Source organism: Vulpes lagopus, chromosome 6, assembly GCF_018345385.1.
Source record: "Vulpes lagopus strain Blue_001 chromosome 6, ASM1834538v1, whole genome shotgun sequence".
Lineage (NCBI taxonomy): Eukaryota > Metazoa > Chordata > Mammalia > Carnivora > Canidae > Vulpes > Vulpes lagopus.
The window spans coordinates 4,180,487-4,201,981 of NC_054829.1; the positions used below are offsets into that span (position 1 = coordinate 4,180,487).

Sequence of the window (21,495 nt, forward strand, 5' to 3'; positions counted from 1 at the left end):
GATGGGCACAGGGTGTTGTATGCAATCACTATATTGTATACCTGAAACTAATATTACACTGTATGTTAACTAACTGGAATTGAAAAAGAAACTTTAAAAAAAAAGTATTAAATATAATCAAAGAAATGCTGAGGGTAAGGCCAGCAATCTATAGTTTAACCAGCCTTTCAGGTGACTGTGGTACTCACTCAAGTTTTAGAACCATTGCCCTTATAGTCAGCTCACCCAGAGAGGTAACACCTTTAATCTACTGAGTTCTTAATACACTACAGAATTTCCCAATTATATAAATGAAAATTTCAACCTCAGAACATTGTTCCTAGCATTAATTACTTTCTTTATCTACCTACCATCATTTATCTATCTACCTATCATCTATCTACTTATCATCTACTGATTTTTTTTTATTTATTCCCTTAGAATAGTGTACTAAATTCCCAGGATCCACATATACCTTATAATTAGATTCTTGCAAATTACTGAAGTCTAGCTATAGTCTTATTCCCGCAGAAGTAATATACCAAATCTCATTTTTAAATGAACTTCAGTAATGCAGAAATGAATTAATCAGAAGACACATTCAAAATGCATTCCATTCACATCATGGGTCCTTGCTTGGCTCTTTTTTTCAAGTTTTTATTTAAATTTCAGTTAGTTAACAGATAGTGTAATATTAGTTTCAGGTGTAGAATTTAGTGATTCATCACTTACATTTAACACCCAGTGCTCATCACAATAAGTGTATTCCTTATACCCATCCCCCACTTAGCCGATTCCCCTGCCTACTTCCCCTCTAGCAATCCTTAGTTTATCCTCTAGAATTAAGAGTCTGTTTTATGGTTTGCCGCTCTCTCTATTTTCCCCTAGGTTCACCTGGTTCATTGCTTAAATTCTAATATGAGTGAAATCATATGGTATTTTTCTCTGGCTGACTTATTTCACTTAGCGTTATACCGTCTAGCCCCATACCTGTCTTTAAATAGCAAGATGTCATTCTTTTTGATGGCTGAGTAATATTCCTTTGTATATATTTACTACAACTTCCTTTTTTTAAATAAATTTATTTTTTATTGGTGTTCAATTTGCCAATGTACAGAATAACACCCAGTGCTCATTCTGTAAAGTGCCCACCTCAGTGCCTGCCACCCAGTCACCCCCACCCCCTGCCCTCCTCCCCTTCCATCACCCCTAGTTCGTTTCCCAGAGTTCAGAGTCTTCCATGTTTTGTCTCCCTTTCTGATATTTCCCACTTATTTTTTCTCCTTTCCCCTTTATTCCCTTTCACTATTTTTTATATTCCCCAAATGAATGAGACCATTTAATGTTTGTCCTTCTCCGATTGACTTATTACTACAACTTCCTAATCCATTCATCTGTCGATGGACATTTGGGCTCTTTCCATATTTTGGCTATTGTAGATAATGCTGTGATAAATATCGGGGTGCATGTGCCCCTTCAAATCAGCACTTTTGTATCCTTGGGCAAATATCTAATAGTACAATTGCTGGATCATAGGGTGGTTCTATTTTTAATATTTTGAGGAACCTCCATACATTTTCATTTAACTTGTACATTCTTTAAAGATATAGGTACACTCACGAACCCACTATCCATTCCTCATTCCAAAGACTGTACCTTACATCTTTCTATGAGTTGTTTCATTGATTTAACAACTTAGATCTTTTCCACAGAAGAATGATTATAAACTATGGTGCAAATCTAAGATGGAAAATTAGATACTTAAGAATGTGAATGCAGACTGGGTGACGGGCACTGAGGGGGGCACCTGATGGGATGAGCACTGGGTGTTGGCAAATTGAACACCAATAAAAAATAAATTTATAAAAAAAAAAGAATGTGAATGTAAAATCCTCAATTCTTTAAAAAAAATCATACTGAAATTGGTTACTTCATAAACCTTGCCACATATCTCCACCATAGACTCATATTTGGTCTTCTTTAATTTTATTTATGCATATAAATATTTACTGATAGCTTTAACATTCATTTATTCAAACTTTAATTCATAAAAAATTGACAAACTATTCACTTTTTTAAAAAATGAAAACCGTTGAAAAAAATGAAAGTTCTTCAACTTCCCAGAAACCCAGAATAGAAATGCTAATTGTACATCTGCACAGTTCCCCTAAATCAACTTGGAGACAACTGAGATTTGTTTCTTGGAGGGACAAAACATGAGTAGAACTACTGAATCACGTATCACCCCATGCTCATTGCTGGCCACATGTTTTGTCCTCTTTTATCTTATTAGTTTATTTATTAATTTATAATGATAAAATGTGTACTGTTATATACAAACTTAAGATTATAACACTAATTAATAATAACTGTGTACAAAAATAATAATAGTAGTAATAATAATAATAACTGTGTACAGGTACTCACTATCATAAATGACAAAGGACTATATACTTCTTTTCCAACTTTACTGAGAAGTTATTGATAAACACATTGTATATATTTAAAGTATACAACGTGACATTTGATTTACATATACATTGAGGAATGATCACCAATAGAACATAGTGAAGCCAATTGGATTGATCATATCTTGCTATATGACTTAATTTTGTCACTGGTTCATGCTTGACCCTCTTTAAAATAGTTAGTTGATGACATTATATAAACTTTTTCCCTATTTCTCAACTGAAAAAAACAAAAACACTTGCAATCCAAAGATGGCATAGAACATGAACATCAACAATGACACACATCTGTCCCTATGTCCCTTCTGATGAGGTATAAATGCCTTTATATTTTTTTAATGGATTTCTGTTCCTTAGAAATGAATTTGGAATGATGTTAATTTCATTACATATGCTAATAATCACACTGCATTTGGACCTATTTTCCCTCATTTATTCACGCTTTTAGCTATTGTTGCATTGCTTAATTTTTAATAAGCAATCAATATTTATGAAACTCAGTAGCCCAAGAATAATATTCCCGGATATCTCTAACAACTGCTTATAGGACCATTTATAACAGAAGCAATAGACTAGATTTCCTTTTGCACTGGATCACAAAGTTGTAGATAAGCCTTATTCATACTTGCCTCTTCTCGGACTAGTCTTCAATATTGGTCCAGATTTTGCCCTCTTTTTCTTCTTTGAACCATGATTTTGTTTAGATATTAATTCATTAATTCACTAATAATAAAAAATGCTCATGAGGCTTTGAAAACTTTAATATCCCTAATATCTGTACATAAAGTCACTTTCAAAAATAAAAAATAAAAAAAATAAAGTCACTTTCTACAGGGAAAATAGTCTAGATAGACTTTGCTACCTGACCTCGGTGTTGAATGTATAGATTAGCCAACATGTTCATTTTAACCTCTTACTTTATATTAGTGCATGGTTGACAGGGACTAATGTGTAACATCTGTCTATAGTATTATTTCCCCCAGCAACTCATTTCTTTCATTAACTGACCTCAATGTTTTGAATATGCATTAATGAACACAATGTTTCATATTAGCTGCATTTCAGGGCCATGGTTGGCATTCACTGATTATATTTTACATTTTTTAACAATACAGTGAATATCCTTAAACCACCTAAACTGAGACAAGAACATTGACTATTACTCACATTGGTCTCCATTCTCCAACACAAAGATGTAGCCATAGAACTTGCGATCATGGAAGAACACTTAAATCAGCGTGCGTCCATTCTGCAGAGTAAAGAGCAGAGCAGATGAAAAGAAAAAGCTTGAGACCTTATTATCTCCATTGGTCCTTGCACCCCACCTCTTATCTAGTTGGTCATTTAGGGAATTTGCAATTGGGGGAATTGTTTACTTAGTTTCTCCTAATAAATGAGTAATAGTGAGCTTGCCACTGACACGGAATAGGAGCATTGCCCATTACTATTTAACACTGCCTATGCAGTCACTCCCCAAAGAGGCAACACCTTTGTTTGTATCACTTATTTCTTAGTGGATAAGGGTGTGTTTTCAACACACATTCATAGTTATTTCTTGTCTCGCTAGGTGTTTTTATAATTGGACAATGCCTTATGACCATAATCTTTATATAGTTTATTGATCATCTCATTGATCCAATTATAAAAATAGAGAATGCATGAACATGAACCCAAAACAGGATCCTTCTGTATTCATATCTGTCTATAAGATCACTTCACACAGGGTGGTGGACTAGACTGTATTTCTGTTGGACCTCGGACTTCCAGACATATATTCATCATATATGACTCACACGCCACCAGTGGTCATCATCGATCCAATAATGTCCCTCTTTTTCTCCATTCAGTGCTACATTGTTTATTGACTAATTCATTAATTCACTAATAATAATTTTAAGATGCTATTATTCACAAAAGTGCAAAGAAAGCCTTGATATCTCTAATATGTCCATAAGATTATCACTTTTGTTAATTATAATGTTTTTTAAAAAGATTTTATTTATTCATTCATGAGAGACACAGAGAGAGAGGCAGAGACACAGGCAGAGGGAGAAGCAGGCTTCATGCAGGAAGCCCGATGTGGGACTCCATCCCCGGTCTCCAGGATCACACCCTGGGCTGAAGACGACCCTAAACCGCTGAGCCACCTGGGCTGCCCTAATTATAATATTTTATACAAATGCATTAATCACTACAATCAACCCCTACTAATCAATATAATCAATTCCATATTTGTCACTGGGCTATAGTTGCCCTTAATTATATTGCATACTTCCTAATGATATAGCAAATACCTTTTTTTAAAAAAGAAACCAGGAAAAGACAAAAACTTTGACTATTACTCACATTGGTCTCTATGCTCTTAACTCACAGATGCAACCAGAGAGCTCGTAACCATGGAAGTGCTTATAGCAGCTGGAGTGCATGCATTCTGAGGAGTACAGAGCAGAGCAGATAACAAGATGGAGAGACACTCTACTGATGCACTTATTTTACCTTCATTTTGTCTGTCACTTAGAAATACAGCACGTTGGAGTCATATTTATTAATTTTCCCTGAACCAACAGTATCAATATCTTGCTCCTGACATAGAGCAAGAATAAGAATTTGGGCTGTTATTTACTGTCTATATCCTCCTTAACCAAAGAGATAAGACACTTGAACCATTTACATTTTGTAATAAACTTCAGTATTTTCAATAAATGTGAATAATTTTTACTAAGAGCAGATATGCTTCACCCTCTTGATCTTATTTATACTTGCACATGGATTCTTCTTTGAGTCATTTATTACAGTAGAATCAAAATTCATGAAAATGAACCAAGAAAATGGTCCTTTTTCTTTCCCTAACATCTGTCCATAGAATTATTTTATTGGACCTCAGAGTTTCAGACACGTAATATTCATCATCCATGACTCATACGCCACCAACTGTCATCATTGGTCCAAATCTGAGCCCTGTTTTTTTCATTCTCTTGTATACTATTTCACTAACTACTAAATTCACTAATGTTAATTTTTAAAACCTGTGATTCACAAAAATCCAATGAATATTCTACATCTGCCTATAGGATTATTTGCCACATTGTTAGATCTCTTATGATCATCAATACCTCACATATTGCATTAGCAAGTGTTATATACCATATTTACCGGTTCCCATATTTAGGGTTTTATTATTTTAAAATAAATTTATTTTTTATTGGTGTTCAATTTGCCAACATACAGAATAACACCCAGTGCTCATCCCATCAAGTGCCCACCTCAGTGCCCTCCACCCAGTCACGCCCATCCCTGCCCTCCTCCCCTTCCACCACCCCTAGTTTGTTTCCCAGAGTTAGGAGTCTTCCATGTTCTGTCTCCTTTTCTGATATTTCTCACTTATTTATTTATTTATTTATTTATTTATTTATTTATTTATTTATTTATTTTTAAGATTTTATTTATTTATTCATGAGAGACACAGAGGCAGAGACAGGCAGAGGGAGAAGCAGGCTCCCCATGGGAAGACTGACATGGAACTTGATCCCAGAACCCTGGAATCATGACCTGAGCCAAAGGCAGATAGATGCTCAACCACCGAGCCACCCAGGTGTTCCTAGGGATTTAAATTATATTTCATACTTTCAATAATACAGCAGATACCTTTTTTAAAAACATTTAAACAAATACAAGAACTTTAACCTTTACTCACATTCATCTCTATGCTCAGAACACACAGGACATCACAGACCTTTTGACTATGGAAAATGCTTATATCAGCTGGAGTGTGTCGATTCTGAGGAGTGTTAACACAGAGCAGATAATTAAAATTGAAACTTCAACCCTATTAGTCCTTGTTTTCCTCATTTCATTTTTTCAGTTATCTGGGTATTGGTTAATTTTTCACAACATATATACATATGAAAATATAAACATATATATTACAAAATTAATATCCTCAACTCGAAAATGACCCAGGCTTAGAAAATTGGATACTGCTTATTAGTGTCAGTGTCTACATGATCCTTAGTAAAAGAGATAACACCTTTGGTCCATTAATTTCTCAAGTTTCTTTACTTTACATTAAAAGGATTTCTTGCCTCACCAAATACATTCATATTTGGTAAGTCTTCATCCTCTTTTTTATTTATAGATTTTTTTATTGGTTCTATCATTGATCTATGTATTCTAATAATATGGAAATCCATAAATCCAAAAATGACAAGAACACTATCTATATATTCCTAACATGTATCCACAGGATCATTGTGTTGGACCTCAGACTTCCAGACACGTAGCATTCATCGTATATGACTCATACGCCACCAGCTGTCATCATTGGTCCATGCACAAGCCTCCTTTTCTTTATTCTCCTATGCATTTTTTAAGGATCAATTCATCAATTCACTATGGTAATTAGATAAATATCTATGAATCTCAAAAGTAGAAGGACAAAAGCCTACAGTATTTCGATCATTTTTCTTTAGAATCATTGGCTAATTAAATAAACTTCTTCATTAACCACCCTTATTGTGGTAAAGGTAGGATGGTCAACATAATGTTTCATACATTTCCAACTTAGTCATTGGACCATGGTTGGTCTTTTTTCTTATATTGAATACTTTTTAAACAATTACAGTGATACCCTAAACAAACCCTCCAAAGCAAGGAAAGAACTTTGATTATTACGCACGTCGGGCTTCATGCTCCCACACAGAGAGGCTGGCCTGGAGCCCCTGAACATAGCAGATGCTTACATCGGGTCAGGTATTTTCTTTCTGAGAAGCACAAAGCAAAATAGGTGAGAACAAGATTGAAATGTTGTCTCCCGTGTTCTGCACATTCCATTTTACATGGAGTCAATCATCTGGAAATATATTAATTTGCAATCATGCTTATTAATTTTCTATTTAAAAAATGAATAATACTTGCTACTGACCCAGAATAAGAACTTCTCTATTCTCACTAAAGAGGTAAAGCACATGAACCATTTATTTTTCTTAATGGAATTCAGTATATTCAATATCTTTGAATAGTTTTTATTGCCTCGCCACATATACTAAGAGTGCATATGCTTTATGTTCTTCATTTTTACTTTTTAATATTTGTGCATTGATTCTTAAATTGATTCATTGATAATAAAAGAATCAAAATTCAAGAAAGCAATCTAAGAAAATGGTCCCTTTGCATTCCTAAAATCAGTCTAGAGGATAATTTCAGACAGGTAATAGATTGTATCTCTTTTTGCATTGGACCTCAGAGTTCCAGACACGTAGTATTCATCGTCCATGACTCCTACGCCACCAGCCGTCATCATTGGTCCATATTTCAGCCCCTTTCTCTTCATATTCTATATATTATTTCACTAATCCTTAATTCACTAATGTCATTTTTTTAAAAGCCCTATGATTCACCAAAAAATGATGAATAAGAACCTTGAATATTCTACATCTGTCCAGAGAATCATTTATCACATTGATATAATCTTTCATTAATTATACTTAATCTATCATAAATGCATTAATAAATATAACGCTTGGTAATACTCCCATATTTATCATTGGCCATGATTGGCCTTTCGAATTATATTCACACTATTAATAATACAGTAAATGCTCCTTTTTTTATAACCTGTCAAATGGAAACATGAGACTTATTACTCACACTGGTCTCTGTAATCAGAGATGCAATCATAGAGATTGTAACTAAGAATTCTTCAACCAGCTTTGGGATGTCCATCCTGAGGAATACAAAGCAGAGCATGTGATAAAAAAGATCAGAGATCTCATCTAAATTGATCCTTCTTTTCATATTTTATTCACTTTATCATTTAGGTATTTATTAATTTTCATTCTCTTAATAAAAGGAACCACCACAAATTTGAGACTTACCTAAAAACTAAAATTGACTCTTAGTTATGAGTTTCTATAACCTTTAGCCAAAGAGAGGACACTCTCAATCAATTTATTTCTTAAGGGGCATCAATGTTTTCAATTTTTGGTAATAATTATCTTGCCTTACCATATATTCACAGCTGGACGATGCTTCACTCTCTTTTTCTTTATCTGTCTATTTATATCTCACTAATGGTTCTATCATTGATCCATCTATAATAATAAATCTAGGCAAGATAAAACCAGGGCAAGAACGTGACCTTTGTATATTTCTAGTATCTGTCTACAGGAGCATGTCCAAAAGAGGGATCTGACTAATTATGTCTTATATTCGACCTCAGAATACCAGGCACATATTATCACCATCCAGATACATATGCCACCAGTCGCCATCAAAGGTTCAGGTTTGGGTCTCTTTTTCTTCATTCATTTCTACCTTGATACCAAATAAATCATTAATCCATTAATAACAATAAAATAAACACATGATTCACAAAATCCAAGAAGATCCTTTCAGATCTCTAAAATCTCTCTATAGAATCATTTCCCACAGAGACTGATTCTGTCTCATTAATCAACCTCTATATTGCCATTATTGATTAATCAACATTACAGTTGATATATTTCTCACTGGGACATAGCTAACTTTTTAAAATTATGTTTCATACTTTTTAATAATTCAATGAATACCTATAAACAGATGACCCAATATAAGATGACAACTTTGACCATTACTTACCATGGTCTCTTTCCAACACGGAAGCAGCATGACAACCTTGACCACAGCCAGACAGCTTGAAGTTCCATTCTGAAGAGTACCAGTTAGAAAAAATGATAAAAAGATTGAGACATTCTCTCCATTGATCCAAAGTTCCTACCACTCATATATGTAGTCATTTAGATATTTACTAATGTATGGTTAATATTTATTTAAACTTCATAAAGTAAACATTAAACATGCAAGTTTCTCAGTTTAATAATGGACTTTTAAAAATAAAGATCTCTCATTTTAATTGAGATAAAATTAGCCATTGAAAGTTAACAAATTAGTAGCATTCAGTATTTTCACAATATTGTGCAACTGCCATTTCTATGTAGTTTCAAAATACTTGCATCACTCCAAAATAAAATCCCATACTCATTAAGCAGTCTGTCCTCCTCCTCCTGCCTCAAGCCCTGGGCAACTACCAATCTTTATTCTCGCCCTATGGATTTACCTACTTTGGAGATTTCATATAAATGGAGTTACGCATGACGTGACCTTTTCCATATGCCTTCTTTCACTTGGCACAATGTTTTCAAGGGACATCTGTATCGCAGAACCTCTTCATTCCTTCTCAGCCACCCTGGAAAACAGTATGGAGGGTACTCAAAAAGTTAAAAATAGAGCTATCCTATGATCCAGCAATTGCACTACTAGGTATTTATTCAAAGGATTTTATAAACATGTTGATTTGAAGGGTCACCTACAACCCAATGTTTGTTTATTTTTTTATAATTTTTTTATTTATTTATGATAGTCACACAGAGAGAGAGAGGCAGAGATACAGGCAGAGGGAGAAGCAGGCTCCATGCACCAGGAGCCCGACGTGGGATTCGATCCCTTGTCTCCAGGATCACGCCCTGGGCCAAAGGTAGGCGCCAAACCGCTGCGCCACCCAGGGATCCCCAACCCAATGTTTATAGCAGCAATGACCACAATAGCCAAACTATGGAAAGAGCTCAGATGTCCATCAACAGATGAAGGGATAAAGAAGAGGTGGTACATACACACAATGGAATATTACTCGGCCATCAAAAAGAATGAAATCTTGCCATTTGTAACAACATGGATGAAACTAGAGGGTATTACTCTAAGTGAAATAAGTCAGTCTGAGAAAGGCAAATAACATAGGATTTCACTCATATGTGGAATTTAAGAAATAGAACAGAGGACCATAGGGGAAGGAAAAATAAAAGAAGATGGAAAGAAACCATAAGAGACTCTTAATCATAGGAAACAAACTGAGGGTTGCTGGAAGGGAGTGGGGTGGGGAATGGGGTAACTAGTGATGCTCATGAAGGAGGGCATGTGATATAATGACTACTGGGTGTTATATGCAACTGACAAATCACTAAATTCTACCTCTGAAACTAATAATACATTATATGTTAATTAAATTGAATTTAAATTTTTTAAATTTTCTTTTTATTTGAGTACAGTTGACACACAGTGCTACATTAGTTTCAGGTGTACAATACATGATCCAACATCTCTAAACATTATGCTATACTCAATATGCTATTATGATATCATTGACTATATTCTTTATATTGTACCCTTTATTTCCATGACTCAATAATTGAGTGTTACTGATTGCTGTCTATATTATCCTTAGTCAAAAATGTAAAATAAATTTCATTCATTTATTATCCATTCTTCTATTAATATTTCTCTTTACTATATATTTTAATAATGAACAATACTTAACCCTCTTCATCTTTATTCATTTGCTCATTTATTCGTTTGTTCATTTGTTTATTCTGTCATTAATACTTCTATAATATTTCTAAAAATTCATGAACACAAAGAATAAGAACAAAGTCCTTGTATATTCCTGACCTCTGTCTATAGGAACACTGTGAACAGAGGGACTAGACTAGATATCTTTGTGTTGGCTGGACCTCAGACTTCCAGACACATAGCATTCATCGTATATGACTCATACGCCACCAGCTGTCATCATTGGTCCATTCTTGGATCTCCTTTTCTTCATTCTTGTTTACATTTGTTTACTATCAATTTTATAAGTCAATAATAATAATAAAATAAGTATCTGTGAATCACAGAACTCAAGGACAAGATACTTAAGTATCTTTGGCATCTGTCTATAGAACCTTTTGCCTCACTGAATATATTTATTTGACCAATGGTCCTCATTGTGGAACATATTGATTAGTTACCATAATGTTTATTGTCAACACCATATGTATCACTGAGCTATGTTTGGAAATCCTTGAATTTTTAATATGACACTGAATATCCTATACAAACCACCTAAACCAGGAGAAGAATCTGTCACTCACATTGGCCTTCATGCTCTCACACACAGGGGCATCCATGAGCACCTGATCACAGCCAAATGCCTAAGTAAGTTCAAGTGTATCCATTCTGAGGAATACAAAGCAGAACAGACAATAATGGTATGAGAGACTATTGATCCATACATTTTATCTTCAGTTAGTCATTTAGGAATGCAGTGAATTGGGATCATATTAACTATTTTTCTCAAAAAAAAAAAATGTCAAACCTAACACTAACATAAAATAAGAATTTTTTTTTTTTAATTTTTATTTATTTATGATAGTCACACACACACAGAGAGAGAGAGAGAGGCAGAGACACAGGCAGAGGGAGAAGCAGGCTCCATACACGGGGAGCCCGACGTGGGATTCGATCCCGGGTCTCCAGGATCGCGCCCTGGGCCAAAGGCAGGCGCCAAACCGCTGCGCCACCCAGGGATCCCAAAATAAGAATTTTTATATTCATTGTCTATATAATCATTCTTGGCCAAAGAGTAAGACACGTGAAACATGTACATTTCTTAATGAACTGTAGCATTTTAAATATATATTAATAGCTTTTATCCCCTCACCACATATACTAAGAGCAAACATGTTTCACTCTCTTTATCTTATTTTTAACTGTACACTTATTGTCTCTTTGGGCCATTTTTAACAGTAAAACCAAAACTCATAAACACAAAGCAAGAAAATTATTCTTCTATATTCCTAATATTTGTCTAAAATACCATGTCAAACAGAGGCAACAGATCAGCTTTCTTTTTTTATTGGACCTCAGGGTTTCAGATACATAATATTCATCATCCATGACTCATACGCCACCAACTATCATCATTGTCCAAACCTGAGCCTCTTTTCTCTTCATTCTTATCCGCATAAGTTCACTGACCAATTCATGAATTCACTAATATTAATTCCTAAAATTCTATGATTCACAAAAACCCAAGAATAAGAATATTCTATATCTGCCTATAGGATCATCTACCACATTGATATATCTCTTTCAATAATTATCATCAAAGTTCCATATATGGATTAATACAATGCAGCAGACCAATCCCATATATATAATCCTGATGGTTGACATTTCTTATTATATTTCATACTTTTGATAATACAGTGAATACTTAAAACAATAAATTTGCAAATGCAGACACACAACTATTACTCACATTCGTCTCTGCAACATATTGCTCATGACCACAGGAGATGCTTCAGCCCACTGGAGTTGTGCACCCATTCTGAGGAGTACAGAGCAGAGCAGGTAATAAAAAAAATTGAAGCCTTCTCTAAATGGATCCTTGTTTTACTCATTTCATTTATTCAATCATAAAGGTACCTTTTATTTTTCATAATTTCTACACATATATTAGCATAAATATAAATGTCACATTATGATCCTTAGATAAAAAGGGAACACCCTTGGTCCATTTTATCTCTTAACCTGCATTGGTTTCTTCAGTTTATATTAATAGTAGTTCTTGCCCCACTGCATATATATATATATACAAAATTGACAAGGCTTCTACCATGGTTCTATTTACTTACATATTTATTTATTGGTTCTAGAAGTGACCCATTCACTTATATGAATAACATAGAAATTCATGAATCCATGATTACTATAACAATATTCTTGTATTTTCCTAACACCAATCCACGGGATCATTGTGTTGGACCTCAGACTTCCAGACACATAGCATTCATCGTATATGACTCATACGCCACCAGCTGTCATCATTGGTCCATGCACAAGCCTCCTTTTCTTTATTCTCCTATGCATTTTTTTTAATATTTTATTTTTTATTTTTTTAATTTATGATAGTCACAGAGAGAGAGAGAGAGAGGCAGAGACACAGGCAGAGGGAGAAGCAGGCTCCATGCACCGGGAGCCTGATGTGGGATTCGATCCCGGGTCTCCAGGATCGCACCCTGGGCCAAAGGCAGGCGCCAAACCACTGCGCCACCCAGGGATCCCTTCTCCTATGCATTTTTTAAGGATCAATTCATCAATTCACTTTGGTGATTAAATAAATATCTATGACTCACAAAAGCCCAAGGACAAGGGCCTTCAGTAACCCTATCATTTTTCTTTAGAATCATTGCATCATTGAAATACCTCCCATTAATCATCTTCATTGTTGTATAAGTAGATTAATCAATAGCATGTTTCATACATTTCCAATTTCATGACTGGATCATGATTGGTCTTTTCTCTTATACTGAATACTTGTTTTAAATATTACAGAGAATCCCCTAAAGAAACCACCCAAAGTGAGATGAAAATGTTGACTATGACTCACGTTGGTATCCATGTTCCTACAGGCAAATGCAGAGATCATTGGTCGAGGCATACTACTTAAACCACCTTGAGTGTGTGCATTCTAAAAAGTAGAAAGCAGAGTAGACAATAACATGATTGAGATATTTCCTCTATTGATCCTTGCACTACATTTCATTACTCAGTAATTAAACTGCATATTAATTTGGGTTAATATGCATTTAACTTTTTCTAAGGAAAACAAACATTGAACTTTCCACTAACTCAGAACAAGAATATTGACCATTGTTTATATTACCTATAACATTCTTATCTAGAGGTAATACCTGCAAACTATTTCTCTCTCACTCTTGCCTTACTATATTTTTTCTTCTATTGATTCACCTACTGCAATAGGATCAAAATTCATTAATACAAAGACTGTAGAACCAGATCCTGTGAAATCCTAAATCTGTCTATAGGATCATTTCCGACATAGGCAATAAACTAGATTTCTTTTTTTGCTGGACCTCAGAGTTCCAGATGCATACTCATTAATCATGACTCATACGCCATCAGCCACCATCATTGGACCACCCTTGGCCTTTGTTTTCCCCGCTGTCATCTACTTTTGTTTACTAATTAATCAATTAATCAATTTATCTGATAGTAAGAAAATAAATACCTATGAAGTAAAAAAGAAAATAAAACCACCAACAACAACCTAGAACAGAGGCCTTAAAAAGTCCCATATCTGTCCATAGAATCATTTACTACATCAATATATTTCCTTGATTAATCATCCTCAGAGTGCCATAGAGGGACTAATCAATGTAATGCAATGTAATATTAATTCCATATTTATCAGTGGACCATGGAGGCTTTATTATATTTCATACTTTTCAAATCCAGAGTATATACCCATAAAAACTCACCCTTCTTTCTATGTACCAAACACATAGAGACAAGCAGACATCTTGTGACCGTGGAAGAATCAGGTCCAATGGATCCATTCTGAGAAATGCAGATTACAGAAGGTGATATAAAAAAAATTAGGCCTTTTCTTCATTGGTTTTGCTTTCCATATATCATTTACTCAGCCACTTAGATATTTATTAATTTTCATAATTTACAATCCACTTATTCATATTTATTTAGATTGAATTATTGATTCTTTCACTTCTCTGTTTATACTAAAAGAATCAAAATCCATGAACACAAAGACCAAGAACATGATCTTTGTACATTACTAATATCTATCAATATAGTCATTTCCAACAGAGAAAAAGACTAGATTTCTTGTTGTGTTGGACCTCAGAGTTCCCGACACGTAGTATTCATCATCCATGACTCATACGCCACCAGCCGTCATCATCAGTCCAGCACTGGCCCTTTTCCTTGTACATTTCTTTACTGATCAACATATCAATAAATCAATGACTATAAAATAAACATCTATGAAGCAAAAATACTTAAAAATAAGACCCTTAAGCATCCCTAACATCTGACCATGGAATCATTGCCTCCTTGAATATGTACTTCATTAATCATCTACAATTTTGCAAATACCAGTTAATCAATATAATGTTTCATGTCAATTCTCTATTTATCATGGGGCCGTGGTTGGCCTTTTTTATTATATTTAAATATTTCTTAATATTACAATTAACATCCTAAGCCAACTACCAAAAATAAGATAAGAACTTTATACTCACGCTGGTCTCCATCTCCTATGGAGCTCATAATAATGAAAGGTGCTTTAATCATCTTGTGTGACCACTCTGAGAAGTACAGAGCAGAGTAGATAGAAAAAAAGAGAGAGAGAGAGAGAGACATTATCTCTCCATTAATCCATTTCAACTTTTATTTAGTGAGTAATTTAGGCATTTATTATTTTTGGATAACATTTATTAATATTTTTTTAAGAAAATAAACATCAAATTTGTCACTGAACCAGAATAGGAACAATGATTCAACATTAGCCAAAGAAGTCACACCATTGAACCATGTCTTTCTTAATCGGCTCAGTGTTTTTAACATATAGATTCTCTTATGTTGTGACACATTTTCATAATGGAACAATATTTTACTTATTTATATTTATTGATCAATTGTTTATAATTTTAATATATCCAATTATAATAATAGAATCAAAATCCATGAACAAAAAGACCAAGAACATGGTCCTTATATATTCTTAACATCTGTCTATAGGGCCATTTCCAATAGAGGCAGTAGACCACATTTTCTTTGTTGGACCTCAGAGTTCCAGACACGTATCATTCATTATGCATGATTCATACGCCACCAGCCATCATCATCGATCCAAGCCTGAGCCTCTATTTCGTTTTCATCAATATTTGTTTATGAATTAATTTACCAATTCCCTGGTAATAATAAAACAAATACCTATGAATAAAAAAAAAAACAAGAATAAGGACCCTAAATATTCCTATAGAATCATTTACCAAATCAGTATATCTCTTATATTAATTATCCTCAATGTTTCATATAATAATTTATCACTGGGCCATAATTGGCCTTCTTTGCTTATACAAAATATATCTTATTAAAACAGTGAATATTCTTTTTAAAAAATAACCATTCAAACTAAGAGCACTGTAACTATTACTCACATTCATGTCTCTGTTCCTAACAATGGAGCCAACCACAGAGAATCATCTCAAATGCGTCCATTCTGAGGAGTACAAAGCAGAAGAGATGGTTTAAAAGACTGAGATATTCTCTCCCTTTAGCCTTGCTTTCACATTTAATTTACTCAGCCATTTGATTATTTATTAAATTTTCATAATATTTACATATTTTCCTCCTAACAAAATGAACAACCTTGCCCATGAGACTGGTCTGTGACAACAAAAGTGACTATTATTAATCAACGCCTATATGATGCCTGCTCAGAGGTAACACAGTTGGTCCATTTAATTCTTAATGGACTTCTATGATTTCAATTAATATTAATAGTATTTCTTGCCTCACTACATTTTTTTAGCTTAACAATACTTCATCTTTTTATATTTACTGATTTATATATTTGTTTATGGTTCTATCATTGATCCATTTATAAATATGAAATCAAAACCAGGTATACATAGTGAAAGAACAAAATCCTTATGTATTCCTAACATCTGTCCATAGGATTATTTCCAACATAAGGAACGCACTAGATTTCTTATTTGTCGGACCTCAGAGTTTCAGACACGTAATATTCATCATCCATGACTCATACGCCACCCTTTGTCATCATTGGTCCAGAGCTGGCCCTCTTCTCCTCTATTAATTTCTACATTTGTTTGTTGGTTAATTCCTCATTTCATTAGTAACTTAACTCTGAATCACAAAAACTTAAGAACAAGATTTTTAAGTATCTGTAATAGCTATCTATAGGATCATTTGCTACCTTGATTATATCTCTCATTAATCATTCTTAATTTTGCAATCATCAACAACAGTGTTCACACCAATGTCATATTTATCATGGGGCCATGGTTGGCCCTTTTGGATCCTTTAACAACGATCCAAACCAAGACAAAGACTTTGACCATACTCACATTGGTCTCTATGCTCCTAGGGAACCAGAGAGCTCATGATCATGAAGATGCTTAAATTGGCAGGGAGCATCCATTCTGAGAGTAGAAAAACAGATAATAAAAAGGATTTGAAATATTCTCTCCATTTATCCTTGCATGCCTCCTTTCATTTTATTTGTCATTTAGGTATGTATTAAATTGTTATGTTTTTTTCCTTGAGGTAACAAACAACATTGAACAAGGCCTTGGTCAAAGAAGAAAATGGGCTATGACTTACACTGTACATATCAACCTGAGCCAAAGAGAGAATATCTTTAGGACATTTATTTCCTAATAGAACTCAGTGTTTTTTAATATTTAGTAATAACATTTCTGGCCTCATCATATATTTTCATAATTGGATAATACTTCACTTTCCTGTTTTATTTATGTATTTGTTTGATTCTTTTGGTGATCTATTTACAATAACAGAATCAAATTCCATGAACACAAAAATTAAGGATATCCTTATATATTCCTAACATCTGTCCATTGGATCATTTACAGCAGAAGGTATAGACTATGTTTCCTATTGTGTTGGACCTCAGAGTTCCAGTTACATAGTATTCATCATCCATGACTCATACTCCACCAGTCATCATCATTGGTCCAGGATTGGCCCTTATTATCTTCAATCATGTGCACATGTTTTAATGCTTAATTGATCAATTTCCTAATGATAACAAAATTCATAAAGGTCATGAAAACTTGAGACAAGATCCTTGAATATCTCTAACATTTCTGTATAGAATTATATCCCACTAATATATATATCTTTCATTAATTTTCCATACTATATAGACTAATATAATACTTCATATTAACCCCATTTTACTATTTGAATTGACCAAACTATGTCTCCATAAATAAAGGGAGATTTAAATCAACTGTGACTCAAAATTAAAATTGAATAATTCATTTTACATTAATTAATTGAATAACTAACTGTGAAAATGAATAAAATGGTCCTGTTTTTTTCTCCTTAATTGACCACAGATGTGCTGTACTGACCCACACATGACCTTCATTCATTTTATTTGTATATGCAGCCATTTATTCCCTTTCAATAATGGAGTTAACACCCATGACAGACCGCCAAACCAGAAGCAATTATCTCGACTGTTACTTACATAAGTTTCTACACTCCATAATTGATTCATCATGCATCCATCCTGTAGAGTATAAAGCAAATATAAAAACTCAAAGATTCAATGATACAGATGACAGATATAGAAGAGCCTAGATTCAGATATTTTAGTTCAAGTCAACAATAAATGATTAGAAATAAACTTTAGTGCTTATTATGTATTAAAACTCAGAACAGCATATTTATTGCTTGATTGATCCAAGCAATACACTTAACTGACATAAAGAACTTCTCTGAAATCAACACCAAATAAAAGAATAAGACCCAAGACTACTACTCATATCTGTTTCTGTGTCCTCTACTGAGCCAAGTGAGAGCTCTATCTTTTTGCTAAATGAATCTTGCTTAGAAAGAACTTGGTTGGGGCAGCCTGGGTGGCTCAGTGGTTTAGTGCCACCTTCAGCCCAGGGCGTGATCCTGGAGACCCTGAATTGAGTCCCCATCAGGCTTCTAGCATCTCTCTCTCTCTCTCTCTCTCTCTCATAAATAAATGAAATCTTTAAAAAAAAAAAAAAAAGAAATGAAAGAACTAGATTAATCTGAATCCTAGATTCCAGGACATTCTCAACAATTATGCATCCTTGTCCCATCTTTATATATTTATGTAGGAACATAGTTATGTATGGAGTCATTTATCTTAGGCTTTTTAAAAGAAATTGCACCAAGCCAGAAAAAAGAAATCCTATCTAAATATATTCACTGGGGCACCTGGGTTGCTCAGTGGTTGAGCGTCTGCCTTTGGCTCAGGGCATGATCCTGGGGTCCTTGGATGGAGTCCCGCATCAGGCTCCCCACAGGGAGTCTGCTTCTCCCTCTGCCAATGTCTCTGCCTCTCTCTATGTCTCTCATGAATAAAAAAAATAAAATCTTTAAAATATATGTATATATTCACCATTCCTAAAACTTAAGAGTATAAGTCTTATTTTATCTGGAAAGCAATTGTGTAGAACTGGATTGATTAATCTCTCTCCTCATTTCAAAACACATGCTCCTCATGGTCCAAATAATTGATTACAATGTTAACTTAGGGACGCTGGGGTGGCTCAGTGGTTGAGTGTCTGCCTTTGGCTCAGGGTGTGATCCCAGGGTCCTGGGATCGAGTCCCACGTTGGGCTCTCCACAGGGAGCCTGCTTCTCCCTCTGCCTATGTCTCTGCCTCTGTGTGTGTGTGTGTGTGTGTGTCCCTCATGAATAAATATATAAAATCTTAAAAAAAAAGAAAAAATGCCATGATTCATTTAAAAAAATGTTAACTTATTGTTTTATATATTTATAATATATTAATATGTGTAACTCCACAGAAACAAGACAATATTAATGCATGCCCATATGCTCTTTTAGGCACAGAAAAAAAAGATCAGATCATTTTTCCTTTTTTTTTTAAGTTAAAACATAGTGAAGATCACTGGATTAGTTGTAACTGGTCATATGACACATTCTCAGCATAAGTCCATGTGTACCCTTTGTCATCATTAGATTAGGACTTAATCTACTCTAACGTAACAATTCATCAATATTTGGGAATTAACTAATATTAGACAGGAAACCTGAATAACATTATTTTGCCCTCTCTCAGTTATGTAGTTACTTAATCAATAATTAATTTTAAGTAAATGTTTTGCTCTTCTCTGAGTAAAACAAAAAACCAACAACCCAACCCAGAAATACAACATGAGTTCTTACATCCATTTATCTAAATTATCTTTACCCAAAAGGGTCAGATTTAATCAATTTACCTTACTGGAACTCAGTGCTTCAGAAATTTATTAACAATGATTTTTATATTCATATATTATATTACATACTCTCCTATCTGGACCAAGAATAACCCATTTTGTCTTTATTCATTTATTTATTTCTTGATTTATTCATGCATTGATTTACTGAAAATACAATACTCAAAAGCCCAAGAACAAACTCCTGAGTATTTTTAACTCCTAGAATAAACTCATTTCCCATAGAGACAACAGAGAGGAATCTTTTGTAATGGACCTCAGAGTCATAGGGTTTAATCAAAATCCTTGATTTCAGACACCCCAGGGTACTCATCATTGATCCAGGTTAAGCAATCTTTTTTTTCATTTATACCTTTGTTTATTGATCCATTCACTGATCCACCAACAGTAATAAAATCAATATCCATGAATTTTTAAAAAGCCAAGAACAAGGTCCTTGGATATGACCAAAGTCTACTTACAGGCTCTTTTCCCATAACTAGACCTTTTCCCAAAGGACTTTTTTTTTTGCAGGGGCCCTCAGCTAGGTATGTATCGATCAATTAACATCCCAGCTTCATGTGCATTCTATTCCAACTATCTTCAATCTTTCTATGTACTCCTTCAGTGAGAAGCTATCCAATAATTCTTTGCATCATAATATGGATGTGCTATAACTGCACTCTCTCTCACGGTCACCACTAGCCACATGGAGCTACTAAGTACTTGAAATGTGGCTAGTGCAACTGAAGAACTGAATTTAAAATTCATTGAATTTTAATTATCTTAGATTTTAACAGCCACATGTGGCTAGGAGCAACCACAGTGAACAGCACAGTCTTAGATTTTATTACTGGATAAATGTTTAAGTCAAATGCACTACAAAAATAAGATGGATTATTCACCTACTTTGAAAATGAATAAAATGCCTTCCATCTTATTTTTAACCACAATTGTACTGAATTGGATTAATCATAATCTTTATTTCACAGCACATTCATATCATTGATCTACGTATAGCTTAATGTAAGTAATTCAGTGAACACTAATGAAAAATTCGCCCCCGTTGACAAGATCTTTTGACTATTATTTACCTTAGTCATTAGGTTCCTTACCCACAAAGGTAGCAGCCAAGATCTTCATCAGCAAAGACGGATTAAATCAACCATGGTCTTCATTCTGTGGAGTCAAGTGCCAATATTCAAAAGAATGAACAGTTCAGATTTAGATTGATTTAAAAGACAATAGTTGTACGATACAAGATTAATCAGGAAATTTGATTCACTTCTCATTTTCATCACTGACCCAAGAACATCACTTCTTATTTATTTCTTTATTTGACTATAAATTTTAAATAATACAATGTTCATCACACAAAAATAGAAACTCTGACCATTGTG

The 21,495-nt window shown here is 34.0% G+C and overlaps 1 long non-coding RNA gene and 14 other non-coding genes across 15 annotated transcripts; all 15 read right to left on the bottom strand.

Annotated features, from left to right (window-relative positions):
- Nucleotides 1–4,195: 4,195 nt before the first annotated feature.
- On the bottom strand, nucleotides 4,196–4,267 carry LOC121494048. The gene has a single exon (XR_005988690.1). It is a non-coding gene; the product is annotated as a small nucleolar RNA SNORD113/SNORD114 family (small nucleolar RNA).
- A 1,053-nt stretch (nucleotides 4,268–5,320) lies between these two features.
- LOC121494032 lies at nucleotides 5,321–5,395 on the bottom strand. The gene has a single exon (XR_005988674.1). It is a non-coding gene; the product is annotated as a small nucleolar RNA SNORD113/SNORD114 family (small nucleolar RNA).
- Nucleotides 5,396–6,700: 1,305 nt separating this feature from the next.
- Nucleotides 6,701–6,775, bottom strand: LOC121494033. The gene has a single exon (XR_005988675.1). It is a non-coding gene; the product is annotated as a small nucleolar RNA SNORD113/SNORD114 family (small nucleolar RNA).
- A 903-nt stretch (nucleotides 6,776–7,678) lies between these two features.
- LOC121494041 lies at nucleotides 7,679–7,753 on the bottom strand. Its single transcript, XR_005988683.1, has one exon. It is a non-coding gene; the product is annotated as a small nucleolar RNA SNORD113/SNORD114 family (small nucleolar RNA).
- Nucleotides 7,754–8,653: 900 nt separating this feature from the next.
- On the bottom strand, nucleotides 8,654–8,726 carry LOC121494088. Its single transcript, XR_005988725.1, has one exon. It is a non-coding gene; the product is annotated as a small nucleolar RNA SNORD113/SNORD114 family (small nucleolar RNA).
- Nucleotides 8,727–10,981: 2,255 nt separating this feature from the next.
- Nucleotides 10,982–11,056, bottom strand: LOC121494039. Its single transcript, XR_005988681.1, has one exon. It is a non-coding gene; the product is annotated as a small nucleolar RNA SNORD113/SNORD114 family (small nucleolar RNA).
- Nucleotides 11,057–12,153: 1,097 nt separating this feature from the next.
- LOC121494059 lies at nucleotides 12,154–12,227 on the bottom strand. Its single transcript, XR_005988699.1, has one exon. It is a non-coding gene; the product is annotated as a small nucleolar RNA SNORD113/SNORD114 family (small nucleolar RNA).
- Nucleotides 12,228–13,059: 832 nt separating this feature from the next.
- On the bottom strand, nucleotides 13,060–13,134 carry LOC121494034. The gene has a single exon (XR_005988676.1). It is a non-coding gene; the product is annotated as a small nucleolar RNA SNORD113/SNORD114 family (small nucleolar RNA).
- A 1,036-nt stretch (nucleotides 13,135–14,170) lies between these two features.
- Nucleotides 14,171–14,242, bottom strand: LOC121494066. The gene has a single exon (XR_005988706.1). It is a non-coding gene; the product is annotated as a small nucleolar RNA SNORD113/SNORD114 family (small nucleolar RNA).
- Nucleotides 14,243–14,953: 711 nt separating this feature from the next.
- On the bottom strand, nucleotides 14,954–15,028 carry LOC121494047. Its single transcript, XR_005988689.1, has one exon. It is a non-coding gene; the product is annotated as a small nucleolar RNA SNORD113/SNORD114 family (small nucleolar RNA).
- A 334-nt stretch (nucleotides 15,029–15,362) lies between these two features.
- Nucleotides 15,363–21,261, bottom strand: LOC121493566. Its single transcript, XR_005988506.1, has 5 exons — nucleotides 21,211–21,261; nucleotides 18,364–18,405; nucleotides 17,216–17,290; nucleotides 16,283–16,344; nucleotides 15,363–15,427 (listed from the first exon to the last, which is right to left on the bottom strand). It is a non-coding gene; the product is annotated as an uncharacterized LOC121493566 (long non-coding RNA).
- LOC121494050 lies at nucleotides 15,900–15,974 on the bottom strand. The gene has a single exon (XR_005988692.1). It is a non-coding gene; the product is annotated as a small nucleolar RNA SNORD113/SNORD114 family (small nucleolar RNA).
- LOC121494043 lies at nucleotides 16,844–16,918 on the bottom strand. The gene has a single exon (XR_005988685.1). It is a non-coding gene; the product is annotated as a small nucleolar RNA SNORD113/SNORD114 family (small nucleolar RNA).
- Nucleotides 17,771–17,845, bottom strand: LOC121494040. The gene has a single exon (XR_005988682.1). It is a non-coding gene; the product is annotated as a small nucleolar RNA SNORD113/SNORD114 family (small nucleolar RNA).
- Nucleotides 20,367–20,439, bottom strand: LOC121494076. Its single transcript, XR_005988716.1, has one exon. It is a non-coding gene; the product is annotated as a small nucleolar RNA SNORD113/SNORD114 family (small nucleolar RNA).
- Nucleotides 21,262–21,495: the final 234 nt, after the last annotated feature.